Here is a 13729-nt window from a genome sequence, read left to right as displayed (position 1 = left end):
CACAAGGAGCTGCCTGTGCCTGAAGTGGGAATTGAACTCAGTTCCTCAGGAACAAGATCCACCACCCTAACCACTAGGTCACTTTTCCACTCCGCTTTGGTGTCTCTCTTTTGCTATTGTGTGGCTTTGAATTGTATTATTTGGTTTCAAGATTTTACTCAGAGAAACTCATCACCTTGCGATTTGCTTACTGCCTCTAAGGAGACAGGGGAAGACTATAGAACTGTTTCCCCAGTTAGATCGAGTGTTACTCTGGTGGGATGACAGCATGCACATGAGTATGAGCATGTGTATGTTTCAAGCTGTCCCTGCCGTATGTGGCTAGGCTTCCCTTCCCACAGCCACTGCTTCCTTTGCTTGCAGCACCTCTGTTTGTTGCTCTAAAATGCAGAACCACGTACTCTCCCGGTAATTTCCAGAAGCTGGATGATAGAGATTAGTGACCCTAAAGGTGAGGGCTAATGAAGCCCTAAAGGAATCCTTCCCACTGAACTTACTATTCTGTCTGCTACTTACACTCAAAAAGCTTGACACAGAAATTATCTCTTCAACCTTCTCAGCATAGAAGGTTTGCAGCATTAGAGCAGGACATTTTGTGTGTTGTTTCTCTAAGCATTGTGAGGGAATAGCTAATGACTTAATTTACAGCAGTTTGACATCTAAATGCTATTTGCAGCCATCTTTGGAACATATGCTGTTCCCTGTGCTAGTGCCCTCTCAACATTTTGCGCACCCAACGCTAATCACCTCTAACGCCAGTGTTAGCTTTGGTATATTGGTTTGTAAAAGCTGTCTTATGGGTAGTGTATCAAACCTTATTAAACTTGAAAGGTGAAACATAAGTCAGCTGATATTCAACCTCCGGCAGGCCGGAGAAGTCCCGTGATTCAGGGCTGCCGAGAGACAAAGTTGGGCCTGGTGCAAGCAATCAGTCAAAAGTACAATTTTGATAATATCCACTCCACTTCTCTACAACCAACTGTCCATTATTCTGATGATGACTTCCCTTTGTGACTACCAGCAGCAGGAACAGAGCACTCTTTTTGTTCACAAAGAAAGTAGAAAATATCATGTTTAATTGAGATTGGGGTTTAAATATTATATCATTTCCAAAGCTGCAGTTGTACTGTGTGAAAACTGAAAACAGAAATTATACACACTGCCCATCTGTCCCTCCCCCTTCTCCGTAAATTATATTGCTTACATTTAGAGATCTCCCCTCCCCACAAATTATATTAATGGCTTTACATGCAGAGATCTGCCACCTACTTACTAAACTCAGCTGAGGCAGTAGTAGTAGTACAAATGCAATGAAGTTGAAGTTGTACAGCTCTGGGCAAACTACATCGATGATGGCAGCAGCCTCTGCACCACAAGAGGGTTCACCACACCAGATGCCACCAACTGACCTAAAATGAGCCTACCTGCCAACACCAGCTCTGCTCTGCCACTACAACATGGAGCACGCATGGTACTGTCTGTGTCTGATAGTAGTTAAAGCAGTGGTGTAGCCAGAAAGCAATTTTTGGGTGGGCCAACAGGTTGGATGGATGGGCACTAGGTTTGCCAACTTTTTCAAAGAGAAAAACCCACCACATGATGAACCCATATCCTGCTCTTACCCCACCCTGTGCTCCACCTCTACCCCACTCCTAGGGCACAGGCTCCAGTCTGGGGAGCCGTGAGGCTGCTTCGCTGCCTGCCTCCTCCCTTCATTCCTCCTTCTCCACCTCTTCTGATTCCTCCTCCTCCTCCCTTTTAGCTGTGAGAATGAGTGCAATATGTTTAGCTTACATTCTATAGCCCATATGGGGCTTTATTCATGTTGTTCCTCCTCCTACCAATAAGGATACCCCTCTGCCCCACTTGTCTCTGTCAGATCTCCCACAAAGACCTGCACATCACTTGACTCCTTTCTACACTGACACATAGCTAGAGGATTTATCCTGTGTGAAAGGGTGGCTGCATTTAATGTGGAGCTCTCTCAGCTGCTGCTGCTGTGAACATTAGGTTACCACCTGGAACAGCTAAATCTATATCCTCGCCATGGGCATGGTATCTGCCACAAGGGTATATGCTGCCTTCAGTTGTATGTGCAAACCATTGGGATTATAATGTAGCTGTCCAGGGTCTGAAAGTGTCTTGCTGTGTGATGGTGGCAGTGGGCACACATGTGGTCAAGCTGTCAGATGGGCACCTCTGTCCTTTATATGTGGCTGTGGAAGTGTGGCATGTGTATGTTTCCCAATCATATGACTAATGACCAGTGGCAGCATGCACAGCTCTTCACATGAGTCTGTGCTCCATATGCTTGGTATGACCCTGGAGCATATGTGGTTTCTCCTGTACAGGTCACAGATTCTTGGTGCACTGACAAATATACATGAGATTTCACAAGGACAGCTGTGTGAATCAGAAGTCACAGGTATGGTGATGGCAGGTGCACCTTGCTTTCCAATCACATCATAGTAGCTCATGTGTGTGGAGGAGAGGGGGTTGTCTACATCAGAATGGGATAGATGTGGTCCTCTCTGTTCAAGCCAGGGCTCTGATGGACCACATAGGATTAGTGCTGGTGATGTCACCTGCCTTTGATATATCTGTGACAGCCAGTTAGTACGCATATACCTTGGAACTCTACTAGGTATTGTTGGTTGTGTAGCTCAAGTAGCCCTAGGTCCTCCAGATGGCCCTGTGGTGGAATGTTAGGTCCTCTATGTACGTGGTGACTTCAAAGACTATAGAAGATGCTAAACTAATTCATTTATCCCCCAAAATTATTGGACCGATATTCAAAGCAATTTAAGCTGGCAGGAGAGGTTCCGGCCCACTTAAATCACCTGAGGCTGCACACCCACTGGTATTCAGTGGTGTTTAACTGTGCAGTGCCACAGAATGTTGGCTCTGACCAAACATGTTTAAAGTGGGCAGGTCAGGGGCAGTACTGGGGGTGGAGCTGGGAAGGAGCCCGCAGTTATGCGAGTGCCAGAAATATTCAGCACGGTGCTTACCCAGAGGTATTCAGACAGCAGCTACTGCCAGGTTACCACAGGACTCCTTACCGCCACCTCAATGGGTGGCGGTAAGTGCTCCCCCCATCATGGCCACACGGTAAGAATAATCTTACCACAGGGCCATGTCTTTTTTAGGGGCTTTTTACCTGCTGCAATAAAAAGGGCTCTGGCGTGTGGCAAAAAAACAGCCCCCGCCACTACTACAGGGCCATTTTTACCACAACTTGGTAAAAGGACCCCTTAGTTTTCAGCAGGTAAAAAGCCCCTTAAAAAGACATGTGCCAGTTCCTGCCACCTGCAGATTGCTGCTGAACCCTCCCTCATGCCATATCAAAATGTCTTTCTATGGAGCCTAGGCTAGAGATGTTGATGATATAGTTGACACTTTGCCAGCTTTTAGAGGGAGAGGGTCGGTGTTACTCCCATGGTCCTGCCTCTGGCATGCCGTGTTTGGGACTTCATGTTCTGTTCTGTGCTGAATATTGCTGGCACCTGCATAACTGCAGACTCATTCTCCACTCCACCCACTGTACTGCCCCTGACTTGCCCACTTTAAACATGACCAGTCAAAGCCAACATTCCGTGGCACTGCACGGTTAAATACCACTGAATATCAGTGGGTGGGCAGCCCCAGGCGATATATGTGGGCTGGAACTTCTCCTGCCAGCTTAAATTGCTTTGAATATCTTTTTGGGGTAAATAAATTAGTTTTGACATATCATGACAGGTTATGTAGAGTATGATCTCAGTCTTTCAAATTTACTGCTAACACTCTGCGCAGTATTGTATAATTTCAAAGAGATAACTTCCTTCTGGAGTTTATAAGATACAACATGTATAGGCAACCTATTTTGGTGTGCTTAAAAATGCCTATTAACCAATTCTATGGCAACCAAAATGTTGGGAATTATTTCTGTATCTTTCTGTCACATGCATTTTTTGGTACTTGAAGATATTCTCTCTCTCTTCTCACCATTCACAGAATAATTGCTTGGTATTGGCACCTCTACTGGCAGTGTGTTTTTCTTTTTCAATACTATGTTTTTCTTGGTTGGAATGGGAATGTACCAAGCGATGGTAACCTCTTGATGAAGCTGGTAAGTAAACATGGAGGCCTATGATAGTAGTTTGATAGAAATAGTGTATTTCTATGAGGCCCATTCTTTCTTTGGTTTGGGGAATGTACAATCTTGACATACAGTGCTTCTTTGAATGAGCTCATAGGTATAGAAAAGTTTTCTTGCTCATACATTCAGCTTTTCAAGATTTTTGAGAAGCCAGTTTACATTCTCCAAATCTGTATGAGAATGTAGGAATTTCCAGATGAATAATGACTTTTATCTAATTCCATGATGCTAATGCACTCTTCAATATCAATTTTAGTTTCCTGTAATGTTTTTTTTACTGATCTTTTCTGTCAGTGATTTATGCTTGATTGCCTCTCCTTCCTCTGCTCCTAGATATTTATATACACCTTCCTCTTCAAGTTCCTTTATCTCAGAGATATCAGTCAGAGGGATGTTTTCAGTTTTGCTCAATTTTCCTTTTACGAATGTTGCCTTGCACATTTTTTTAGACCAAAAGTCATTTTGATGTCATCTGTGAAGATTTTCTCCACGTGGAGTAGTTCTACTAACTGTTGGTCACTGGAACTATAGAGCTTCAAGCCATCTACAAACAGTAGATTTTATTTAATGTTTGTATGATATACATGAAACATGACTTTTCTTCTAGTAGAGTACATTTTTATTCATATGCGGACGATATGTTGCATCTTGTCCCTGTCAGTGAGGTCTGGACTGATACAAGTGGCTAATTGTATTACTAAGATTGCACATTATAGCTCTATTCATGGCTTTGAGTTAAACATTGAGAAAACTAAGGGGTCCTTTTACCAAGCTGCGGTAAAAAGAGACCTGCGGTAATGGCGGGTGCCATTGTTTGCTGGATGCCAGGGCCCTTGTTACTGCAGCGGGTAAAAAGCTCCTTAAAAAGACATGGCTATGCAGCAAGATTATTCTTACCGTGTGACAATGGGGAGGGGGGGGGGGACACTTACCACCACCCATTGAGGTGGCAGTAAGGGGTCACTCAGTATCCTGGCAGTTACTGCTGCCTAATTACCACCGAATTAGTGCTGCACTAGAAATTACAAAATTATTTTCCATAGTACCGGAAATGGTGCTCACTTGAGGCAGAACTACTGCTGGTGATGGCGTTGGGCCAACAGTAGTTCCAGGTTGCCATGTGGCAAGCCCGTTGCTACATGGCAACCCTTTAGTAAAAGGGCCCCTATATTACTCTAGTTAGCCCATAAAGGGACTTTTATACCTGATTCTTTTTCCAGTGTCTAAAGATTTATCTCTTAAAGTTGATTTATCTTCTAAGGTTCTTGTGGTTATACTGGACTCCTCTCTATCTCTGTGGAGTTACAGGTAAATCATATATCGCAAATTATATTTTCCAAGCTTCACCAATTACGCCATATTAGGCATTACTTTGATAGATCTTATTTTGCCGTCCTTGTACAGTCAAGTATTTTAAGTCATCTTGACTATTGTAATGTTCTTTATTCATCTTTACCACTGAAATTATATCTCAGATTACAACTATTACAGAATTCTACTGCTAAACTCATTTTGGGTCTTGAAATTTTGATAGTGCAACTGCAGCACTTGTATCTCTGCAATTGGTCCCAATATATTTTAGGGTTTAAGCTAGCCTATGTGGTTTTTAATCTTTGATGGATCTTCTCCCGATTATGTACTCAGGGAGTCTTTTACTAAAGATTAACTGGAGTTATCTGCAGCAGGGCCCATAGGAAAAAAATTGGACCTGCTGCAGATAACTGGAGCTAACTTTTAGTAGACCCTTAGTTTGGTTACATTCCATCTTTTCATGGAGTGACAAGAATTAGCGATCCTTTTTGCCTCCTTATGCCTTCTTTTTCTGGCATTAGATATAAACAGGTCCTGGAGCAGTCTTTTTGCTATCAAGCCCCTCAGTTCTGGCTTTCATGTTCTATTGAACTTCGAAGTTCCTTTAGTTATTTTTTATTTCAGAAGAATTTGAAGACCTTTTTGTTTAAGTGGTTCTTAATTTGTATGTGATTTTTTTTAGATTTATAGCATAGTTTTTGTTAACTGTTTAAACCACTGATAAGTGGTTGTTAGTGGTATACTTGAAACATGTCACATCACCATACATCACAACTTTTAGAATAAGGCTAAACCCATAGACCTGAGTATTCAGTGGATTAAATGCCGAAAGTGGTAACAGGGAGTCTCCCTACAATATACCTTGCTGGATTTTGATGATAGGAAGGACCAACTTGCTATCCTCATACTTCAGGGGGTATGTGATTACTACATTTGCATAGTGAACTTGATCTACTTGATCAATTTAGCGTTTATTTAGAATATTTTGAGACAATTTATTATCCAGGAATATGGGATACTATCAATGGCTTTCTTATAGTTAACCCATGCTGTACTGACAGTTATGCTTTTCATAGCACTGACCATGATGCATTTATTGAACATTAATTGGTCTTATAAGTACATAAGTACATAAGTAGTGCCATACTGGGAAAGACCAAAGGTCCATCTAGCCCAGCATCCTGTCACCGACAGTGGCCAATCCAGGTCAAGGGCACCTGGCACGCTCCCCAAACGTAAAAACATTCCAGACAAGTTATACCTAAAAATGAGGAATTTTTCCAGTCCATTTAATAGCGGTCTATGGACTTGTCCTTTAGGAATCTATCTAACCCCTCTTTAGTTCTATATACTCCTTTCCAATTGCCCTTCTATTCTATTTTGAAGCCATATTTATGTGGATGAGTATTAATTTCCTATAGTAAAAACTGAGCTTCCTCAATTTGATTAACAACTTGCATCATGCTCTACATTTAGGGCAATTTTACAGCTGAGTGCCTCTACATGGGTTCCCCAAGGATGTGTGATAGGATGCTATTTTATAACAGAAACTGGGTGTCCAGGTTCCATTATAAAATGCTAGCATAATTCTTTATTGGTGTACTTGAAATTTATCTACAGTTACACCGGCCATAGATGTAGTATAATTTTGAGCACATAAATATGGCAGGGACAATTTGTAACCTATAGTAATCTGTAAGTTAGGTGCATAACTGGGAGCCCTACACATGTCCTACCCATGTTCTGCCCTTGCATACCCCCCTGCCCATTCATGCTATGTAAGTTACATAGATATATGTAAAATAGCACTTAGCCACCCTGATGGCAATTTCATGGATAAGTGTATCATAAGTGCATAGATAAGAACATAAGAGTTGCTGGACTAGGTCAGACAAAGGGTTCAACTAGTCCAATATCATGTTTCCCACAGTGGCCAGGCAAGGTCACAAGTATCTGGCAGAGTCCCAAAAGGAAGCAGGATTCCATATTAAGTAACCTTAGGGATAAGCAGTGGTCTTCCCCAGATCTATCTTAATAATGGTTTATGAACTTTTCCTCCATCTAACCCATCTTTAAACCCAGCTATATTAACTGCTTTTACCACTTGCTGCAGCAAATGACCTAGTTTGTAACTTAATGGAGTGTCGCTTAGTTGTTATACTTTTTGAAGGAGTGGATTTTATAGACCTCTATTATTTCTCCCCTCATCCATCTCTTTTCCAAACTGAAAAGCCCTAACCTCTTTAGCCTCTCCTCATATAAGAATTCTTCCATCCCCTTAATCATTTTGTTTGCTCTTCTTTGTACCTTTTCGAGTTCCATTACATTTTATTTTTAAATAAATCGACCAGAATTACACACAATACTCAAGATGTGTCTCCCAATGAAAAGATACAGAGGCTTTTTTTCTGTTTTATTCTCTGTTCCTTTCTAATAATTCCAAACATTCAGGGACCCTTTTACAGAGCGGCGGTAAATCCAACACTGCTTACCGCTCACTCTTTTGGGACTGCCGCTGGCTCAAAGAAAACCCTGGAAATGTTTGTGCGGTGGTAATCTGCAAGTAATCGGGCATCACTGTGTGCTGCCTGGTTACTGCCAGGTTAGCATGGGAGCCCTTATCACCACCTCAGTGGGTAGTGGTAGGGGCTCCCTGTTGCATGGCTATGCGGTAAGAGTTCTGTTACCACAAGGCCATGTGTGCTGGGGTGGGGGAGGGTTACCCACTGCAGTAAAAAGGGCCCTGGTGCACGGGAAAAACAGCCCTTTTTCCTGCACCTTGGTAAAAGGGTCTCTCAGTTGGCTATTTTGGCTGCTGCAGCACACTAAACAGAAGATTTCAACATATTGCCACAATGACACCTAAATCCTTTACCTCAGTGGTGACTCCTAATGTGGATCCTAGCGTCATGTGTCTATAATTTGGGTTATTCTTCCCAATGTGCATCACTTATACTTTTTCACATTAAATTTCATCTGCCATTTGGATGCCCAGTTTTCCAGCCTCCCAAAGTTCTCCTGTAATTGCACATAGTCCAGATGTGATTTAACAACTTTGAATAGTTTTGTGTCATCTGCAAATTTAATCACCTCATTCCCATTTCCAGATCATTTACAAATATGTCAAAAACCACTGGCCCCGGTACAGTGCTCCACTTTGCACCTTCCTCCATGGAGATAATTGGCCATTTAACCTTACTCTGTTTTCTGTCTTTTAACCAGTTCCCAATGTATAACGGAACATTACCCCCCTATCCCATAGCCTTTTACTTTTCTGAAAAGTCTCTCATCAGAGAATGTGTCAAATATCTTCTGAAAAATCTAGATATTTATTTATTGCATTTGTATCCCACATTTTCCCACCTATTTGCAGGCTCAATGTGGCTTACATAGTATTGTTAACATAGTTATTCCAGTATGTCAGGTACAGTGTATTGTGAAGAGATTAAGGGAAGAAAGGAGGAGGAAGGGATTTATTAGGGTAATTATAGGAGGTGGTCTTTCATAACTGAATGGGTTGGTGAAGTGGATACACTACAACATCATTTATGCATACCTATATCATAGAATTGTCATTCATGTATAGTTTTAGCTGTATGTTGGGGAGGATCTATATTTTGGGCACAATCATAAAATAATGAGCCGGATCATTCTATCAGAAAATTATGTGCATATATTTCTAGTTCACACATGTTAAATTCAGCACACACAATACGCAGGTGCAAAAGTATACAGGTGCTTTACACTCACAATTTTTAAAGGGAATATATACTTATATTTTCCTTTTGAAATTGGGTAAAAAAAAATCCTTGCTCCAAAATGGAATGTTTGAAAATGTCTCCCATAATGTTTATTAATAACGTTGATTATCTTCTGGATTAAAGCATCCATCTCCGAGATCTTCAGAATTATAGGTTTCCTAAGTTTTCAGTGTATACACTGTTTAAAGGAAGTGCTTTCAAATAATTTATATACTCTATAGTTTATTACTTTTATTCTGCCTTTTTCCAAAGTGGAGTACAAGAAGATGTACATAATCTTGAAACCATAATTAGTCATCTAGGCAGCATGGGAGTGTTTGTAGATTGCATTCATATTTCTCTCACTTGATATATTCTTATAGTAAACCATATATAGGTAGACATCCTGCCTGTGAATTATACTAGAATCTAAGCATTTTTGATCCTGTGAAAAGAGCGAGAATAGAAAGAAGAGCATTCCTGCTTTTTCTTTGAACTATTCAGCAATGTGATTGCTCAGCAAGCCATCTCCTTAACTGAAAATCAATTCTACCCATTGAGTGCAATGCAGGCCTAATGAGTACCATCTGAGTCTAAAAGCAATAATGGCTCCTAGAACCAACACTAATAACAGGTTATCAAAGTAGGCCCTGTTATCACTAGCTGAGTTATTGTCTTTAATATCCATACTACTGAATACTGCTGATATTACAGCTGTGCTGCAGCCAACAGAGTGAAGGTTACCTCTTACTGTTAATGAGCTTTTCAAGTTCTGATTTCCAGAATTGTATTTTATGACTTTACTTCTGTTCTGAATAAAAGGCAACAACTTTTTGCTTACTCCCACTTTTCAAATTACATTCAGTACTTCACCATACAATTATGGAAATATATAAATCCTGTGTACCTCATAGGTGAATTTCCAGGAATCATAATAAATCAACATACTGAAAGAATAAGAACCTATATGGGAAATCCATTCCATTCTGAAATTATTTAAGAAAAAAAATGCAATTTAAAATGATGATATGTTATACCCACTAATACTATAAGAAAGTGCCTAGAGTTAGTCACCAATCATGTGCATATATTTGAGAATACCAGCACACACATATGCACACACATATATGTGAGAGCTAGAATGCCTTTGTATCGACCACACCTCGAATACTGTGTGCAGTTCTGGTCACTGCATCTCAAAAAACATATATCGGAATTAGAAAAGGTACAGAGACGGGCGACAAAAATGATAAAGGGGATGGGACAACTTCTTTATAAGGAAAGGCTAAAGTGGCTAGAGCTCTTCAGCTCAGAGAAGAGACGGCTGAGGGGAGATATGACAGAGGTTTATAAAATTTTGAGTGAAGTGGAACAGGTAGATGTGAATCCCTTGTTTACTCTTTCTAAAAATACAAGGAACTACTAAGTAGTAAATTTAAAACGAATCGGAGAAAATACTTCTTCATTCAGGGGCCCTTTTACAAATGTGCATCAAATTGGTACTACCGCCCGGCTATTGATTGCCCCAGGCAAGAATTCCATTTTTGGTGGACGCTCAAAACATACGGTAGAAACAATTTTCTATTTTCTACCACATGGTGCTTACCCAGCGGTAATCGGCAGTTGACGTATGAATGCTTACCGCCTGGTTAGCACGTGAGACCTTACCGCTAAGTCAATGGGTGGCAGTAAGGTATCAGGCCGAAAATGGACATGCGCTGGTTTTCATTTTGCCGCACTTCCATTTCCAGCACAAAAAAATGTCTTTTTTTCCAGGTGCACTGAGGAAATGGACCAGCGCGTGTACAAAAAACATGCCTACACCAACGCAGGCCACTTTTAGGCACACCTTAGTAAAAGGGCCCTTCAATGAGTAATTAAACTCTGGAACTTAAAAGCAGTTAGCTTAGCAGAGTTTAAGAAAGGCTTGGATAATTTCCTAAAATTCTATAAGCCATCATTAAGATTGATTTGGGAAAATCCACTCCATATTCTAGGATAAGCAGCATAAAATATGTTTTGCTGTTCTGGGAATTTGCCAGGTGCTTGTAACCTGGATTAGCCACTGTTGGAAACGGGATACTTGTCTTGATGGACCTTTGGTCTGTCCCAGTATGGCAATGCTTATATTCTTAAGGTATGTGCACCAATGCAAAGTGCATTCACTGGGGAGGAACATGGGTGAGGCATAGACAGGAACAGTATTTACACATGTAATTTACAGAAGACCTATAAGCTGTGTGCTAAAGAGCCACAGTTAAGTGCTAAGATTTACGCCAGTCATATTTACACACTTAACTGCTCTTATAGAAAAGGTGCACTACCCGCTTACTTTTGGCTCTTAACTTTGTGGTCTAGTCGGAGAATTGCCCCATAGTTTTTCAAATACAATTCAATTCAAATTTGTGTTACTTTTATAACAAAAGTGACCTACTTGTGGGGGGTCACTTTTATTATAAAAGATTACTAAAGATTACCACATGTTATCTGCAGCAGAGACCTTAGGAGTAAAATGGGTCCTGTGGCAGATATCATAAGCTAATATTTATTAAAAGACCCCCTGTATTATCTCAATAGATTTTTTATAAATAATGCCTAAATTTAAGAGCTTACTCCACATGTATAATTAGTTTAAGAGATCATATTTCCGTATTAAACAAATACTTATTGAAACACATATTAAACATGGAAAGAAAGGACCTCAGACACCCAGAGTGACCATATTTTGCAGTGTTCATTTAGGGTTAATGCTTTTGTCATTCAGAGGCCCAGAAAAACCTCCATAAAAAGTTATGAGTCAATCAATAGTATTTTCCAAATGTTGTATTTAGAAATATGCAGTACAATGATTTGTTGAACTAAGTATACTTAAGTAGAATAATGTCCTAGACCCTATAATATTTATATTTTGTGCACAAAGTTGTTGGGCCTTGTTGTTCTTTCTCTCTCTTTTTTTGTGTTGTCTAATTTTAGAAAATATATTCTTAAAACCATGGAGAAAGAAGCTTGAAGGTAGTTTCTCCTTGAAATAGACCAATGAATTAGAAATGTGGCTATAAAAAAAAAGAATATGATTAGCGTGTGCAACAGGAAAACTGCTACACTTTATTGTGTCTTGCCGTAGACCTTTTCCCCATGTTAAGCGCATGTTAGCGCTTTCCCCCAGATTCTACATAGCGTGCCTAGCATTCCGTGCCAAAATCCAAGCATATTCTATAACAATACGTGTAATTTAATTGGATTAACAAGCTAATCAGCGTTAACAGCACTTAACAAGCAATAATGAGCACTAATTGTCAATAATTAGAATTTACATACACAGTTCGCTAAGCATATTCTGTAACACACTGCACCTAAATTTTAATGCACATAGGCTAAAAAGGGCATGGTTATGGGCGGGGAAATGGGCGTTTCATGGGTGTTCTAAAATTTACATTCACTGGTATAGAATATGGAACTGTGTGCCTAAATCTATATGCTGGGATTTATGTCATATTTTTATTGGTATAAATGGATCCGTATAGTTTTAGGCCCTAGGATATCAACTAGGCAAATTCTATATACTGCGCCTAAATCTAGGTGCTGCTTATAGAATACTCTTAGGCAGAAATGTTTTCCATGTGGATTTTTCAGTCACCATATATAGAATCTGGTCCTTATGTTGGTTTGTAAAAGGGCCTCAATGTGTATTAAAGTGCAATAATGTGCATTAGTGCATTAACACAGGTTATCAAGTCTAGCCCTTAGCTTGATCAAGAATTGGGCTGGTTCTAGGACCATCTGGTTTGTGTTCTAGAGCAGGACAGGACATTATAAGAGTAATTCTATATAGTGGTACCTAGCTTAGGTACTAATAATATGCTCAAATGCCAGTATTTTAGTCATTTGCATGCATAAATAGCCACTACTGTGTATAAAATACCAACCAACATAAAAGTACTCTTTTTCATGGCCTATACTTTAACAGTGGCTGTGTACAAGGCAGAGTTTGGGTGGAACATAGCAGATCATACAAGTAACAGTAAATAATGGTAGATAAAGAACTGTGATATATCCGGTCTGTCACATTTATTATTGCCATGATTAAACCAACAATGAATGATATACACCACTTGATCATTGTCTCTCTTTGGAATTTCTTGGACATAAACTGTAGAAGTCTACCCAGCCCAGTCCTTAGGTTCCAACTACTGAAGTTGCCGTCAAAGCCCACTCCAGCCTATCCAAATCTGTTTTGTCATTTACAGGACACAGACCATAAAAGTCTGCCTGTCACTGTCCTCATGTTCCATTGTCATGTTAGAAAAGAAAAGAGGAAAAAGGATCCGGAGGCATCAGATTTATAACTGTGGCCAGGCTATTAGGTCTCCTATAGCGCTCACCTATTTCAAACCCTTGAGCCTAATGTGTATCATCAATCACTTGCCTACTGGAACCAAAACCTCTATTTAATAACACCTTTATTTGATTAGCATAGTTGTGAAAATGTTTTAAATGTGTGCTGTACACCAATTTTGAATTTTTTTTTTGCAAATTT

Source organism: Microcaecilia unicolor, chromosome 10 (assembly GCF_901765095.1).
Source record: "Microcaecilia unicolor chromosome 10, aMicUni1.1, whole genome shotgun sequence".
Lineage (NCBI taxonomy): Eukaryota > Metazoa > Chordata > Amphibia > Gymnophiona > Siphonopidae > Microcaecilia > Microcaecilia unicolor.
Note: the sequence above shows the minus strand (reverse complement) of the source record.